We start from the raw sequence: 16,373 nt of genomic DNA on the forward strand, positions 1-16,373 counted from the left end.
AAAGGTTCAATCTTCCGACCCACGCTTTCCATCGCAATGCCGCCGTTGCAGGGTCCGCCGCCTCGCTGAACGGGGGAATGGGCGCTGCGCCTGAGTGTAGGTGGGTGGGTGGTAGTGGTGCAATGGCTCCGGCTTGATTCTGAACTGGCAGTGGGGCGACCACCGCAGGTACGTTCTGCCCTGCTCCATCTTGACTTGCTCCTGGCGCTGTGTTTGACATGGCTCAGCCCCTCCAAAGCCTGTGTGAGTGCTTGAGTGCCCCTGCGCACTACTCTTCCTTGCCTTAGTGACTTGGTTCAGCCAATGCTTGTTCGCCGTGAATTGAGGCCAGAGCTGATCCTATACTTGACTCTCTACCCCCTTCTTCGGGGCTTGCCTGCCGTGGTGTGTGCTGATGGAGATCCAGGAATGCCGTGGGCCTAGGGGCCTGGAGTCTTCGTTCCTTTCTTAGAGGAGCTTGTTCTTGTTTGCCTCTCCTTGTCGGTAGCAGCGCTTCTTCGTAGGGCCAGGCGGCAGGCGTGTGGTGTGCTGGGGGAGAACGCAGCCCTCGCGCTGCAGGGGTGAGCCTCGGGCTGTCCAGCGCCCACCTGCGCTGCTGCAGGCCGCGCTGCACGTCGCTCCTCCCCCCAGGCAGGGTGTGTCGGCACTTGACGGACTCCTCGCGGCCGATGGCTTCGCGTCGCCGGGGAAGTCTCCAGGGCTGCACAGGGGCGCGCGGGCGGGCAGAGAACAAGGACTCACCCGCGCCCCTCGGGGCCAGATCTTCGCACCCAGGTCACCGGCGAGTCCCGCCAGCTGAAGGCGCTCCCGACGGGGAGACGCGTGGGTGGGCCTCGAAGCCGGGACCAGCGCAGGATTTCAGGCGGGTGGGCTCCGCAGCAGGGAGCAGGCTCGGTGCAAAGGAGTGGGCAGAAAACAGCCAGGCACGTGTGTCAGTATCCCACCCTCGTCGCCAGTGTAATGTGTCGGGTCAGGGCCCATACACGTGGTGGAACAATGCAATTATTGGACACAGACACTGGGTAAGTCGTTAGCCGGAAAGACCCCGAGTGGTCTTCCGCCTTGTTTATTTATACCCCGGTGCGAGCCCGCCCCGGGATATGTGTGGATGCATGTGTGTGTTTACAACAATGTATGGGAGAGCCTGTGTGGCTCTCTACAGCCGCCTGCACCCACAACATGGGTGAGCCCAGCTTCCGGTTTGGCCGCAGATGTGCTCAGCTTCCAGCTGGAGGGGCGCGGGGTTCCGTCGCGGGGCTTAGATTTAAGCCCGGCTCTTGTGAGGCTGTCGGGAGGGGCATACCTGGGATGGCTGCGGGCCTCAAGGGGGATCCGGGAGGCACGGGGGCTCCGGCGGGGGCGAGGCGATGACACAGTAAACAGTTTGGCTTCACCTGCGTCCTTAAGTGTAGGAAATGCCCTGGAGTGAGGGGGCGAGCCTGGGTGGCCACAGAGATCGAGCCAGCCCTGCTAACCCAGAGCCGCCACAGCTGAGGGCATCTGTGCCACAAGCTGCCACCATCGCCACCACAGCCTACAGCGCATAGGGGGCTGAGCGGGCATCCATGACGCTTCAATCATCCTATTATCCGCTCAATGTAGTTCATCGATTGGCCTCTCATTTGGAATATGTGCTGTTGGACTACTGGGGGGAAGGGGGATTGGGGGTGCTATCGGTGCTGTAAACAGTCATCCTTCCAGCGTGCAGGTAGGGGCTATCTCTGCTGCTTCCACGCCAAATTTGACTCGGTGCTCCTGTGTTTTTTAAGTCGGGTGGAATTATATCTGTGTTTTGTAACTCGCACTGTTTTGGGAGAGATGAGTTTAATATTACTGATGTCCTCCGTCCTCTATTTCACTCAGAGACTCAGATGCCAGGTTGTACCAGGAGGGGAGGGGGTTTATTTCTTGGAATTTATGTTTCTAAAAATGTCCCCTGGTCTACGAAAGATGTGACATGAGCATATACGGATAAGAACGGCAGAGGTACCGAAACAGCTGTGAATTAAACATGTGTATATATATATATATGTGCATATATATATCAACTCCACTCCTTTCCCAACTGGGCACCCAGCTACATTACTGTAGCACAGATTATTAGAACAAGCTTGCGCGGCAGCAGGGGGGAGGGGGGCCTGCACTTGCGGGAGCGGTAATTGCGGCCATTTGGTGGCTTGCGCTCCCGCAAATAGATCGCCTTACGTACACGCATTGCCATTGATGGCAATGGAACGCGTGCACATTTTTGGCTGAAAAGCCAACGCAATCAGAAAAGGTCTTTTTGCCTTTGCAGCGCATGGGCGCTGCTGGCAAGACCTAAAAAGCAGGGGACTGCAAGTGTGAGATACTGAGACAGCAGTGTCTGGAAGAGAACTAAAGGCTACACAGCTTTGGCGCTGGGCCCACTGACATGTAATTGCACGCCTTCTGAGCAGAGCAATGGGCAACTACTCTCATTCCTTCACAAATTAAGTAGTGCTCTCTAGTGAAAGGGGCCGTCCACCTGCCACCTCCCTTACATCCGGATCCTGGTTGTTTAAAAGACCTGCCGTAAGCATAAGCTGCCATGTAAGACGCCCCCGGTGCTGAACAATTAAAGGAGATGGAAGTGTGTTAATACTGGGATGTTGGCGAGGCCCGGGACGGACAGACAACCAGAGCTGCTGGTTCACAGGCCTTGGGTCCTCCCCTCAGCACCTGCTGACCTGGAGCCATATTATAGATAAGGCACACTTTTTGCACTAGGGCGCACCGGTGCCGGTTGCAAACAGGACAAGTGCGCCCTATCATGTAGAATGGGCTGCCCTGAGGGCAGCGCATTCAAGAGCAATATGGAGCAGCTATTTTCCGTCTGCAAAGAAACACGGGGCAGCTATTAAACTGCGTGCAGTTTAAAGAGGGATTTGAGATTCCCTTGTAGGTGGGTGCAGTGAGTGACTGCACCCACCTGCAAGGCGATGTCTGGGGTCCACTAGACCCCTTAACTCCCTCTAGAGGGCTGCATGTAGAGGACGCACTGTCAGGAACAGTTATATTGTATGAATCCAGAAAGTAAAATAAAAGTCCAATTTAAAACAAGCATTTGCAATGCAATAGGTCTCGCATTAGGAAAGTTTGAGCTATTGGTATTGTAAATGACAGATTTTGTAATTATGTGTTGGTTTTGAAAATAGCTAAATTAATAGCTTTGTCATTTACAATGCCAATAGTTTTAACTTTCGCAAATGTGACACCTATAGCATTTGTAATGCAATATGTGTTGTATTTGCGTGACTTAGATGTGTTGATATTACAAATAACAATTGTTTTTTTAAAAATAATTAATACTTAAATAAAAGTTATTGTAATTTATAATAGCAATAGCTTAAACTTTTGTATATAACTTTTGTGAAGATTATGTTCAGTGTATTTTATTGTGACGAAAATGCAAGAACAGAAGTGAAATATTAACACCTTTTTGTGACTTTTGTAATAAAGCTTGAAACATTGAGAGAATATATTTGAACCAGTTGTTGTTAAATGGTTGCACAGATTGATGCTGTGGTGGTGCTAAGTGATGTTGTGGTGGCAAACGAGTGATGCTGTGGCTTTCAGTGATGCTGTGGTAGCGCATAGTGATGTTGTGGTGCCCCTGAGTGATGCTGTGGTGGTGCTGAGTGATGCTGTATGCTATGCTATGTTTTGTTTTGCTATCCTGTTTTGTTTTGCTATCCTATGCTTTGATTTGTTATGCTATGCTATGCTGTGTTTTGTTATGCTATGCTCTGTTTTGTTATGCCATGCTATGTTTTTCTATGCTATGCTTTGTTTTGCTATGCTATGTTTTGTTATGCTATGCTATGTTTTGTTGTGTTTGGTATGCTATGCTATGTTTTGCTATGCTATGAAATGTTTTGTTTTGCTATGCTATGTTTTGTTGTGTTTTGTTAAGCTATGCTATGTTTGTTGTGTTTTGCTGTTTTGTTATACTATGTGTTGTTGTGTTTTGTTATGCTATGTTTTGTTATGTTATGCTATGTTTTGTTATGCTATGCTATGTTTTGTTTTGCTATGCTATGCTTTGTTTTGTTATGCTATGCTATGTTTAGTTTTGCTATCCTATGCTTTGTTTTGTTATGCTATGCTATGGTTTGTTGGTTTTGTTATGCTTGCCTTTGTTATGCTATGCTATGTTTTGTTGTCTTTTGCTATGTTATGCTATGGTTTGTTGTGTTTTGTTATGCTATGCTTTGTTTTGCTATGCTATGTTTTGTTATGCCCACACTGTTCTCTATTTACATCAACGGCATTGTAGACCATCTAAGCCGTTCTCCCACCGATGCTCCTGTCCTAGCAGGGGCACGCGTGCCTGTCCTCATGTTTGCGGACGACATGCTCATAGTTTCTCGAACACCGAGTGGGCTCCAGAAGGCAGTTAACGCCTTCGGTGAGTTCTGTCAAACACGTGGACTTGAGCTAAACACCTCCAAAACTAAGTTCATGTGCTTGAACCAGCGGAACACTTTTCAAGGGTTCAATTAATTTTAATGGTACTCCCCTAGAACAGGTTGAGGCTTTCACGTACCTAGGAATATCCCTTCAGTGTAATATGAGCTGGAAGAATCATATAGACATGGCTGTCCTAAAATTCCACCAGCTTGCGGGCGCAGTGGCCCATAAATATAAAGCCTCGTTGACTAAGCCAATCACTCCTGCTTTATAAATCTATAACATGAAGGTGATTAGTGCCTCTTTATACGGCTCGGAACTTTGGGGATTCTCCAATTTGAAACAATTAAAAATGGCGGAAAACAGGTTTTTACGCCGTCTGGTTGGGGTTCCCCAAAGTACTCCAACCGTAGCACTGGCATATGACCTTGGCAGGAAAAACATTGAGGACTTGGCACGGCTGCGACCCTTGTTATACTGGAGACGCATTATGACTACTCCTGAACTTGTGCATTATGCCACTGCCCTAAAGGATATCATCAGGGCAGATCTCTTCCATTCGATCCTTTGGTTAAAGGAACTAAGAGGGCTGCTCAGTAAGTTGGAATTAGACCACCTATGGAACTCTCCCATTGCTGAAAGCTTCCCATCAAAGGTATCATTGAAAAAAATGTATTGGGAAATGGTATGGTCGTCCGCTTATAGTATTGGATCCAACACAAATTTAACAGGACGTTTTTTGGATATTAAACCCTTACCATCTTGTGAGCTATACTGGGACATTATTGAAAGGCCGTTTGATAGGAAATTGTATTTTCAATTCAGAATCGGGACCCTTCCTATAAAGGCGTTTACCCGCAAATGGTCAGCTATCCAGGATGACAAATGTCCACTCTGTAAAGACTCGATTGAGAATATTGCTCATTTTCTGTTTGTTTGTCCCCTTTATGTAAGCCCACGACGGAAGTGGGTAAAACCTGTGTGTTTAAACCTAGGTACACGCAGGTGTATAGAGGCGCTAAGAATGCTGGAATCGGATTGCACACCCTGCTTGGCGATTGGCGTTGCAAAATTTTTAGGTTGGTCATGGACTATACGCACCCGCACTTTACAACAGCTAGACACTGCTTGATGAATTAACTGACACCGTTTATTATAGGCTTGCTTTTAAAATATTCATGTTTTATTGAACTATTTTTAATTATTATGTATAAAGTTTCTCTGGAATTGTAACATGACAGCGCTATGGTTTAATGAGTTTTTTTTTAAATAATGATTTTAATATTGTAGTATTTATTGTGTAGTGTAGGATGTAAAATTGCTTTTATGACATGCTGTCGAATAAAGCTTTAACATTTGATTTGTTTTGTTATGCTATGCTTTGTTATGCTATGTTTTGTTATGCTATGCTAAGTTTTGTTTTGTTATGCTTAGTTTTGTTGTGTTTTGTTATGCTATGCTATGATATGTTTTGTTTTGTTATACTATGCTTTGCTATGCTATGTTTTGTTATGCTATGCTATGTTTTGTTGTGTTTTGTTATGCTATGCTATGTTTTGTTGTGTTTTGTTATGCTATGCTATGTTTTGTTGTGTTTTGCTATGTTTTGTTATGCTATGTTTTGTTATGCTATGCTATGCTTTCTTATGCTATGTTTTGTTATGTTATGCTATGTTTTGTTGTGTTTTTGTTATGCTATGCTATGTTTTGTTATACTATGCTATGTTTTGTTTTGCTATGCTTTGTTATGTTATGCTATGTTTTGTTATGCTATGCTATGTTTTGTTGTGTTTTCTTATGCTATGTTTTCTTATGCTATGCTATGTTTTGTTATGTTATGCTATGTTTTGTTCTCCTATGTTTTGTTCTATTTTGTTATGCTATGCTATGTTTTGTTATGTTATGCTATCTTTTGTTCTCCTATGTTTTGTTCTCTTTTGTTATGCTATGCAATGTTTTGTTATTTTATGTTATGTTTTGTTTTGCTACGCTTTGTTATGTTATGCTATGCTTTGTTTTGTTATGCTATGTTTTGTTATCCTATGCTATGTTTTGTTGTGTTTTGTTATGCTATGCTATGCTTTGTTGTGTTTTGCTATGCTATGTTTTGTTTTGTTATGCTAAGCTATGTTTTGGTATCCTGTGCTTTGTTTTGTTATGCTATGCTATGTTTTGCTATGCTATGCTGTGTTTTGTTATGCTATGCTATGTTTTGTTATGCTATGCTATGTTTTGCTGTGTTTTGCTATGCTATGCTTTGTTATGCTATGCTGTTTTGTTATGCTATGCTATGTTTTGTTGTGTTTTATTATGCTATACTTTGTTTTGCTATGCTATGCTTTGTTATGCTATGCTATGCTTTGTTTTGTTATGCTATGCTATGTTTTGTTGCGTTTTATTATGCTATACTTTGTTTTGCTATGCTATGCTTTGTTATGCTATGCTATGCTTTGTTATGTTATGCTATGTTTTGTTCTCCTATGTTTTGTTCTCTTTTGTTATGCTATGTAATGTTTTGTTATTTTATGCTATGTTTTGTTTTGCTATGCTTTGTTATGTCATGCTATGCTTTGTTTTGTTATGCTATGCTATGTTTTGTTGTGTTTTGTTATGCTATGCTATGCTTTGTTGTGTTTTGCTATGCTATGTTTTGTTTTGTTATGCTATGCTATGTTTTGGTATCCTATGCTTTGCTTTGTTATGCTATGCTATGTTTTGTTATGCTATGCTGTGTTTTGTTATGCTATGCTGTTTTGTTATGCTATGCTATGTTTTGCTGTGTTTTGCTATGCTATGCTTTGTTATGCTATGCTATGTTTTGTTATGCTTTGCTATGTTTTGTTGTGTTTTATTATGCTATACTTTGTTTTGCTATGCTATGCTTTGGTTATGCTATGCTATGCTTTGTTATGCTATGCTTTTTTTTGTTATGCTATGCTATGTTTTGTTGCGTTTTATTATGCTATACTTTGTTTTGCTATGCTATGCTTTGTTATGCTATGCTATGCTTTGTTATGCTATGCTTTGTTTTGTTATGGTATGCTATGCTTTCTCATGCTATGTTTTGTTATGCTTTGCTTTGTTTTGTTATGCTCTGCTATGTTTTGTGACGCTATGCTATGTTTTGTTGTGTTTTGTTATGCCATGCTATGTTTTGTTGTGCCATGCTATGTTTTGTTGTGTTTTGTTATGCTATGTTTTTTGTGTTTTGTTATGCTATACTATGTTTCCTTATGCTATGCTATGTTTTGTTATGCTATGCTATGTTTTGTTTTGCAATGCTGTTTTGCTATCCTGGTGTGTGTGTGGTTGTGTGCATGTGTGGTTGTGTGTGTGGTTGTCTGGTTGTGTTTGTGTGTGGTTGTGTGTGTGATTGTGAGTGTGGGGTTGTGTGTGTGGGGTTGTGTGTGTGTGTGTGTGGGATACTTGTAAAGCGCACTGTTACTCTACCCGAGTGTCCTGGTGCTGTAGACCGCTGGGGAACCCGTCCTGGTTTTCCCTGTGAGATGGGCCCTTTTTTCTGGGTATCTCCAGGGTGAAACCAGGCATCCCCGGCGTCTGTGGGGGGCCGTTGTAGAGATGAGGCAAGCTTAATGCCCAGAGTTACCGAGTGTGTTCCCTGGTTAGAGTAGGCACTGAGGCGAGAATTATCAAGTCTGTTGATCCTGGTCCAAGACCCTGCCGCGTTGGGAATTGAACCCTGGTCCCGGGCTGTTCTCTGCTTACAGGTCTGCCGCCTCTAACCATTGAGCCACACCACTCCATGTGTGTGTGGGGTTGTGTGTGTGGGGTTGTGCGTTTGTGTGTGGGGTGTTGTGTGTGTGGGGTGTGTGTGAGGGGGCAGTGTGTGAGGGGGCAGTGTGTGAGGGGTCTGTGTGAGTGGGCAGTGTGTGAGTGGGCAGTGTGTGAGTAGGCAGTGTGTGAGGGGGCAGTGTGTGAGTGGGCAGTGTGTGAGTGGGCAGTGTGTGAGTGGGAAGTGTGTGAGTGGGCAGTGTGAGTGTGCAGTGTGTGAGTGTGCAGTGTGTGAGTGGGCAGTGTGTGAGTAAGCAGTGTGTGAGTGGGCAGTGTGTGAGTGGGCAGTGTGTGAGTGGGCAGTGTGTGAGTGGGCAGTGTGAGTGGGCAGTGTGTGAGAGGGCAGTGTGTGAGTGGTCTGTGTGAGTGGGCAGTGTGTGAGTGGGCATTGTGTGAGTGGGCAGTGTGTGAATAGGCAGTGTGTGAGTGGGCCGTGTGTGAGTGGGTTGTGTGTGTGGGGGGTTGTGTGTGTGTGGGTACGTGTTTTTGTGGTGTTGTGTGTGTGTGGGGGGGTTGTATGTATTGCTCCAGACTGAAAGCGCTTCCCCCATAGAGGTGCCCCCCCCGGAACAGGAAACTGTGCTCAAAATAAGGACCTCGAGAAGTGCTGCAAAGCTCCAGGCTGGATTTCCTGCCCTCAAGCAATGCTGGGGCGAAGCCATTAATAACGGACACAAGGCGTGTGACGAGGATGCCGCTCGCGCGCACACGTACTGCCGGACTGGGTGTAGTTTTCTAATGTATTGCTTTGGCAATCCTTGGACCTTCGGTAATGCCAATAAAGCATTATTGCATAGCATTGCATTGTATCGTTGACTGTTTACATTCCTGGCCTACATACATTATGCAACGTTTCTTTGAAGTTACCAGTCCGGACAGTTGTTGTTGTTTGTAATGGCTGCTTATCACCTTAATAACTCTCCCTGTCTCCACCAGCCCCCTCCCGCCCGACCCCCCCCAAGTGACCCCTCCCCTTGGTATCAGGGCCCACCGAGCTGCCACATGGCCACTGATAAGAGTGATGGATGGTCTGTGGCTGGCTCCACTGGGTCCAGTGCTCGGCTGGGAGCATCTTAATGAACCAGTGGCCAGGTGTCTGGCAGTGTGAGAGGACGAGAGAGAGAGAGGGCAGGGGGGGATGGAGGGATGCGATGCAGAGAAGTAGGGCAGGGAGGGTGGTGTAGATCAGGGCATTCTTAGAGGAGATGAGAAGTGTGAGGGAGGGAGAGAGGAATCTGGAAAAAAAAGGATTTAAAGGAAGAATAACGGGTGGAAAAGAGCAGACCAGTGGAGAGATTGAAGAGGGAAAGGGGAAAAGAGAACACAGCAATGGATGAAATAAATTGGTACATAGAGGAAAGAGACATTGGAGGGAAGAGTAGAATGGAAGAGAGAACGGAGGGAAGAAAAAGAGAGGGTTTAGATTAGGGAGGGAGGGAAAGAAGGAGAGAGGAGGAAGGGAGCACCACAGAGGGTGGACACAGGGAAAGAAACAGGGAGGACAGGAAAGGTGGAAGTGACTTTATCTCACTGGAGAAGTAACAGCTGCAGGAATGTCTCAGAGGACAAACAAAACAAACAAGCCCCCATCCCCCAGTAGAAATGCACGCAGTGGCTGTCTCAGAGCTACACCATGTAAGCGAATAAAACCCATGAACTCGATTAGACATGGCAATTCAAACGTGTCTGCTTTTAGGAATCTTAGAATTTTTTTGTTCTTTCTGAGAACAGAGCCCAAGGAAAGGCCAGTGGCAGGAGAGGGCTTTGAAGGCTCCAGCCACCAGCTAAGATGACCTAATTTAATAACAAGCATTTGCAATGCAATAGGTCTCGCGTTAGGAAAGTTTGAGCTATTGATATTGTAAATGACACATTTTTTATTTATGTTTTGTTTTTGAAAATAGCGAAATTAATAGCTTTGTCATTTACAATGTCAATAGTTATAACTTTCGCAACTGTGACACCTATAGCATTTGTAATGCAATATGTGTTGTATTTACGTGACTTACATGTATTGATATTACAAATAACAATGGCTTTTAATTTTTTTTCAATAATTAATACTTAAATAAAAGTTATTGTAATTTGTAATGGCAATAGCTTAAACTTTTGTAAATAACTTTTGTGAAGATTATGTTCAGTGTATTTTATTGTGATGAAAATCCAAGAACGGAAGTGAAATATTAACATCTTTTTGTTACATTTGTAATAAAGCTTGAAACATTGAGAGGACATATTTGAACCAGGTGTTGTTGAATGGTTGCACAGATTGATGCTGTGGTGGGGCTGAGTGATGTTGTGATGGCGAACGAGTGATGCTGTGGGGTTCAGTGATGCTGTGGTAGCACATAGTGATGTTGTGGTACCCCTGATTGATACTGTGGTGGTGCGGAGTGATGCTGTATGCTATGCTATGTTTTGTTTTTCTATCCTATGTTTTGTTTTGTTATGCTATGCTATGTTTTGCTAATCTATACTTTGATTTGCACTGCATAACTTGCCTGATTGGAGAGGCGCTGTTTTTGGGGCTGCTTTCACGGAGGTCGCTTCAAGTTCCTTTGTGCCCACACCTCGCAGCACCCGCTACGCGGGTGCCGCTTCGATTGTTAAGACACCGGGAGGTGTCCTCTGGCTACTGATTGGACTGAGCAAGTGCCTGGGGCTACGGAGGGTGAGCGAGCGGGCTAGCAAATGGCGCAGGGACTCAGTTGTCCAGGAGTCCCTGCGAGACCATAACACCTGGTCTGCGTTGCTTGCTCGGCCCGCCCCCCGGCTACCTCGGCTTAAAAGCGATGAATCTTTCCACCTAAAATGGGAACTGCATACCTTGCCTGATTGGAGAGGACGCTGTTTTTGGGGCTGCTTTCACGGAGGTCGCTTCGAGTTCCTTTGTGGCCACACCTCGCAGCACCCGCTACGCGGGTGCCGCTTCGATTGTTAAGACACCGGGAGGTGTCCTCCGGCTACTGATTGGACTGAGCAAGTGCCTGGGGCTACGGAGGGTGAGCGAGCGGGCTAGCAAACGGCGCAGGGACTCAGTTGTCCAGGAGTCCCTGCGAGACCATAACACCTGGTCTGCGTTGCTTGCTCGGCATCGCCCCCCGGCTACCTCGGCTTAAAAGCGATTAATCTTTCCACCTAAAATGGGAACTGCATAACTTGCCTGATTGGAGAGGACGCTGTTTTTGGGGCTGCTTTCACGGAGGTCGCTTCAAGTTCCTTTGTGCCCACACCTCGCCGCACCCGCTACGCGGGTGCCGCTTCGATTGTTAAGACACCGGGAGGTGTCCTCCGGCTACTGATTGGACTGAGCAAGTGCCTGGGGCTACGGAGGGTGAGCGAGCGGGCTAGCAAACGGTGCAGGGACTCAGTTGTCCAGGAGTCCCTGCGAGACCATAACACCTGGTCTGCGTTGCTTGCTCGGCTCCGCACCCCGGCTACCTCGGCTTAAAAGCGATTAATCTTTCCACCTAAAATGGGAACTGGATAACTTGCCTGATTGGAGAGGATGCTGTTTTTGGGGCTGCTTTCACGGAGGTCGCTTCAAGTTCCTTTGTGCCCACAACTCGCAGCACCCGCTACGTGGGTGCCGCTTCGATTGTTAAGACACCGGGAGGTGCCCTCCGGCTACTGATTGGACTGAGCAAGTGCCTGGGGCTACGGAGGGTGAGCGAGCGGGCTAGCAAACGGCGCAGGGACTCAGTTGGCCAGGAGTCCCTGCGAGACCATAACACCTGGTCTGCGTTGCTTGCTCGGCCCCGCCCCCCGGCAACCTCGGCTTAAAAGCGATTAATCTTTCCACCTAAAATGGGAACTGCATACCTTGCCTGATTGGAGAGGACGCTGTTTTTGGGGCTGCTTTCACGGAGGTCGCTTCGAGTTCCTTTGTGGCCACACCTCGCAGCACCCGCTACGCGGGTGCCGCTTCGATTGTTAAGACACCGGGAGGTGTCCTCCGGCTACTGATTGGACTGAGCAAGTGCCTGGGGCTACGGAGGGTGAGCGAGCGGGCTAGCAAACGGCGCAGGGACTCAGTTGTCCAGGAGTCCCTGCGAGACCATAACACCTGGTCTGCGTTGCTTGCTCGGCCCCGCCCACCGGCTACTTCGAGGGTATTAAATCAACACTGAAACCCGCTGCGCAGGAGCGCCGGGCTAAGCCCGGGCCAAGGGCGGGCCCGTTTAAGCCCGTTCAAGACCGGACAAGGTCGGGTCGGGCCACCCCCCTTACATCCATCACACGGTCTACTCTTGTGAGTACTTTGTTTATGTTCATTATTGCAGTTGTTGTCTGGGATTTCTGCATAGACTGCTGCTCCGTCCCCTAAATAATGTCTACCCGAGAGACCAGAAGCAAAACAGCTGCAGGAGAGACTCTATTAACGGGCACCTTGGACAACTTCATCATAAGGGCTTATACCTTTATTGATCAAGGGATCAAACTAATGGAGCGTAGGGTGTCCCAAGACCTCGCCATGGCAAAGAAAAGATCATCTATGGGCCAATTTGCGACGGCTAAATCTCCCGTCCAATCTAAGGTTGTGGGTCTTATAGATGTCCAGGCAGAGGTACACGCTGCTAGATGTAGCTTACCCAATACGGTAGACCTCTCAGTTTCTCACTTATCATGTGCCTCAGAACTAAGTACTGATTTGGAAAACACCCCGGACCTAGTTAATAATTCCACCCAGGAGGACACAAGTGTTACTATACTGAGAGGCAGGAAGGAGGGCGCCATTCCTAAACGACGCAAACAAAATAAAATCAAGGGAAGGGGACGACACCAGAAAAAGTCTATTGAGGCCGCTATACCAAATTTAAATGTAAATCATGATCCTGAGGCCAGTGATGTTATAACAGAGCCCGGGATTACAAGGAATGTAGAGGGCCTAACTAGCCCGGTTGGGAATAGTGGGGAAACGGCTGACACCCAACTTTTAATGAAGGTAGAGGAACTTTTTAAACGCTACCTCTCACCCATTGAGAAAAGATTAACTCATATTGAAAAGAAATTAGCCGATCTTTGTACCAAGCCCCATAACCAAAAAACACCGGGAGCCCAAAAAACGGGGAGTAACAAACCTAATCCTAATAAGGCTACAATACAAGCTCTTAATAACCCTATACCACTAGCGATGAACATCAATACCAAAAAGGCCCCTGCTGGTGAAAAAAAAGCTGAAAAGGAAAGTATCACTAATATAGGTCCCGCCACTCCCTGTGTAGAAGACACACTATCCAGGGATCATTCCACACAGCTAAAGGGGAAAAAAACTGGTGAAGTAGCCAAGAGAGGAAGAGTGGTGAACCTCCCCCCGGAGACCACACCGTATGTGGTGATCATGACAGGGGTTCCAGAACGAGAGGATCACCATGAGGAATCCAACTGGTCGCTATTCAATAAGGTTCGACATTGGCTTAACCAAAATCGCCCTTTGCCACCACACCGTATAAGTAAGATTCTGACAGTGCGGAGGGTGGCATGGCTGGGGCACCAGAGGAAAACTATCCAGGTAGACAGTGTGTTGATCAATTTTGCAGATCCACACACCGCCGCCCAAATCTGTCCAAGGGACACACAGGACAGGTTTGAGGGCATAGCTACCAGACGACTCTCCTTATTTTACCCCTTAACGAGAGGGCCCACTCGGGACCCTAGAGAAAATAATAATTGGTATAGAGTAGGGAACCAAGACTGGGGCAGGAATTGGGAGCCTTGGGGGGAGCAGCCATCCCTAGAGCCAGTTTTTAGGGATAATTGGGGTGGCTTCCCGATCAGGAATAGGTTTAGTTGCCTGGACATGGTGGATTGACTCGCAATACCACAAAGTACTTTAAATTGGGAAAATATGGCCCCTATAGCACCGACAATTTGTGGGACTGGGCAAGAGAAGTTTATAGGTGCCAACTGCCATGACAGCACTAGTAATGTAGTTATTGCAAAACCAAAGCCTCCGGGGGATATTGGTGACATTATTCCACCTCGAAAATTAACCAACCCCTTAGAAGAAGTTAGTCACCCAATTGCCTGTGTGCAGGTCGGGGAAAAGGGAGTAACCACTGACATATCTATTACAGGCCACAAGGTGATTAATCTGCTATCCTGGAATGTGGCTGGGCTACAGAAAAAGTTGGCTTTACCCGATTGGAACGAGTTCATCGAGAAGTTCGATGTATGCATGTTCCAAGAAACTTGGAGTTTACACCCAGTGTATAAACCTGGCTATGCTACTTTCTCTGTGCCGGCATTGAGTAGTGGTAGGGGTAGACCGGCGGGTGGACTTCATATTTGGGTAAAAATCGAATTGAATTGGGACATTACCATCCATGAGTAGCGACTAGAGATATCCTACACATTTCATTCGCAGGGCATATTAAGGGGAGCAGGATACACCTATTTAACATCTATTCTAGATGGATCACGGGGATACAAACCGATGTACATTGACGATCCTAGAGCAGGTTTTAGATAAATGCCCCCCAAACTCTAAAATCATAGTGGGAGGGGATTTTAACTGCACATTCAAACCCCTATCTAGGCAGGATCCCCTGGGCATAGAGGAGGAGGACTCTAGATGGTCTATCCCAGCCCTCTCATTAGCTCCAATTAGGAACTGGTCAGCAAGGGCAATACCGATCAATGCCCTGACCATGGAATTTAATTTAAGAGCTTTAAATGGCAGGACAATCTCGGATCGCGCTGGAGCAATGACCTTTAACCGGCTTAATGGCCCATCCAGAATAGATTATATCTTACTGGACGTTACATTGTGGCGTGGCCTATTAGATATGGAGGTCGTACCTTCACAGGATAGCGACCACAACCCCTTATGCGCAAAGCTAAGGTGGGGTAAATTAAAGGGAAGTGGACAAAAAGCCCCGGTGAGGACAACCAATGAAGTTATTCCTTACAATGGTAACCGCAGGTTGAAATGGGATAAGGTGCAGTTCCAGGAAGGGAACCTGGAGAGGATTGGGGAACATGTAGCAGAATTAACATCAGAGCTGGAGAAACTTGAATTGGGAAATGTTAGTGACCCGGGGTTGGCCTTCTCCTCAGCTTATAAGAACACGATAGAGGATGTAGGACAATACTTTGTAGTTCAGGTCAAAAGGGGTAGAGAGAACAACAAACCAGCTACAACAAGTAACCCGTGGTACTCAGTTGAGTGCAAGGCGAAACGGAAGGAGCTAACAGTCGCCCTGCTCCAAAAGGATCCCTCACTAGTTAGAGCGGCTAGGAAGGATTATGCGAGGGCGATAGCGTTGGCTAAACGAGAGTGGGAGGAACAACATTGGCAGAATCTAAAAACCGTAGCTAATAAGAAGAATGCCATGCTGTTCTGGGATTTGATCAACAAGGCTAGGCAGCAAAGTATACCACCTATTGCTAACCATATAACGGAACACCAAGGGCACTCCCACTTTTCTGCTTTGTATGGTGGGAGAGAAGTATCAGGTTCACCTCCCCCCGATTCAGACAACAGGACCCAATCTCCACTGGGGTTTGAAGAACCATTTCTGCCTTCTGAAATAATTCTGGCCATTAAACATCTGACCCCCAGGAAGGCAGCAGGCCAGGATGGGATACCGGGAGATCTACTCCTGAATGATCCTGAAGCCTGGGCCAGACTTATTGCCGTAGTAATGAATTTGATCTCCAAGGGTTATCCTGTGCCAGACTCTTGGAAAGGAGCAGAGGTGGTAACAGTATACAAAAAGGGCCCCAGAGAGGACCCTGCCAATTACAGACCGATCAGTCTGATTGACGTGATCCAGAAGGTGGTTGGCAGGGTCATCATTTCAAGGGTAGGTGTCTGGATGGAAGAGGAGCATGTTCTCTCCCACTTCCAAGCAGGGTTTCGCCAGAAGGTGGGAACAATGAACCAGGTCTTCCGTTTTTTTGCGATCTATTGGAAGGCCGTGACCATTAACAACGGTAGTCTATATTTGGTATTCATAGATCTCAAGACAGCATTCGACCTGGTCCCCCGAGCAAGGCTCTGGGATATCCTGGAGAAGATGGGTTTCCCAAAGCCTCTTCTGGATTTTATTGTAAAGCTACATGAGGGGAACTATGCGAGGATGAGATGGGGCACCCAGGGACAACTGACAGAGAGGGTGCCCGTGAGGAGTGGAGTCCGCCAGGGA

This window comes from Lissotriton helveticus, chromosome 7 (assembly GCF_964261635.1).
Source record: "Lissotriton helveticus chromosome 7, aLisHel1.1, whole genome shotgun sequence".
Classification (NCBI taxonomy): Eukaryota; Metazoa; Chordata; class Amphibia; order Caudata; family Salamandridae; genus Lissotriton; species Lissotriton helveticus.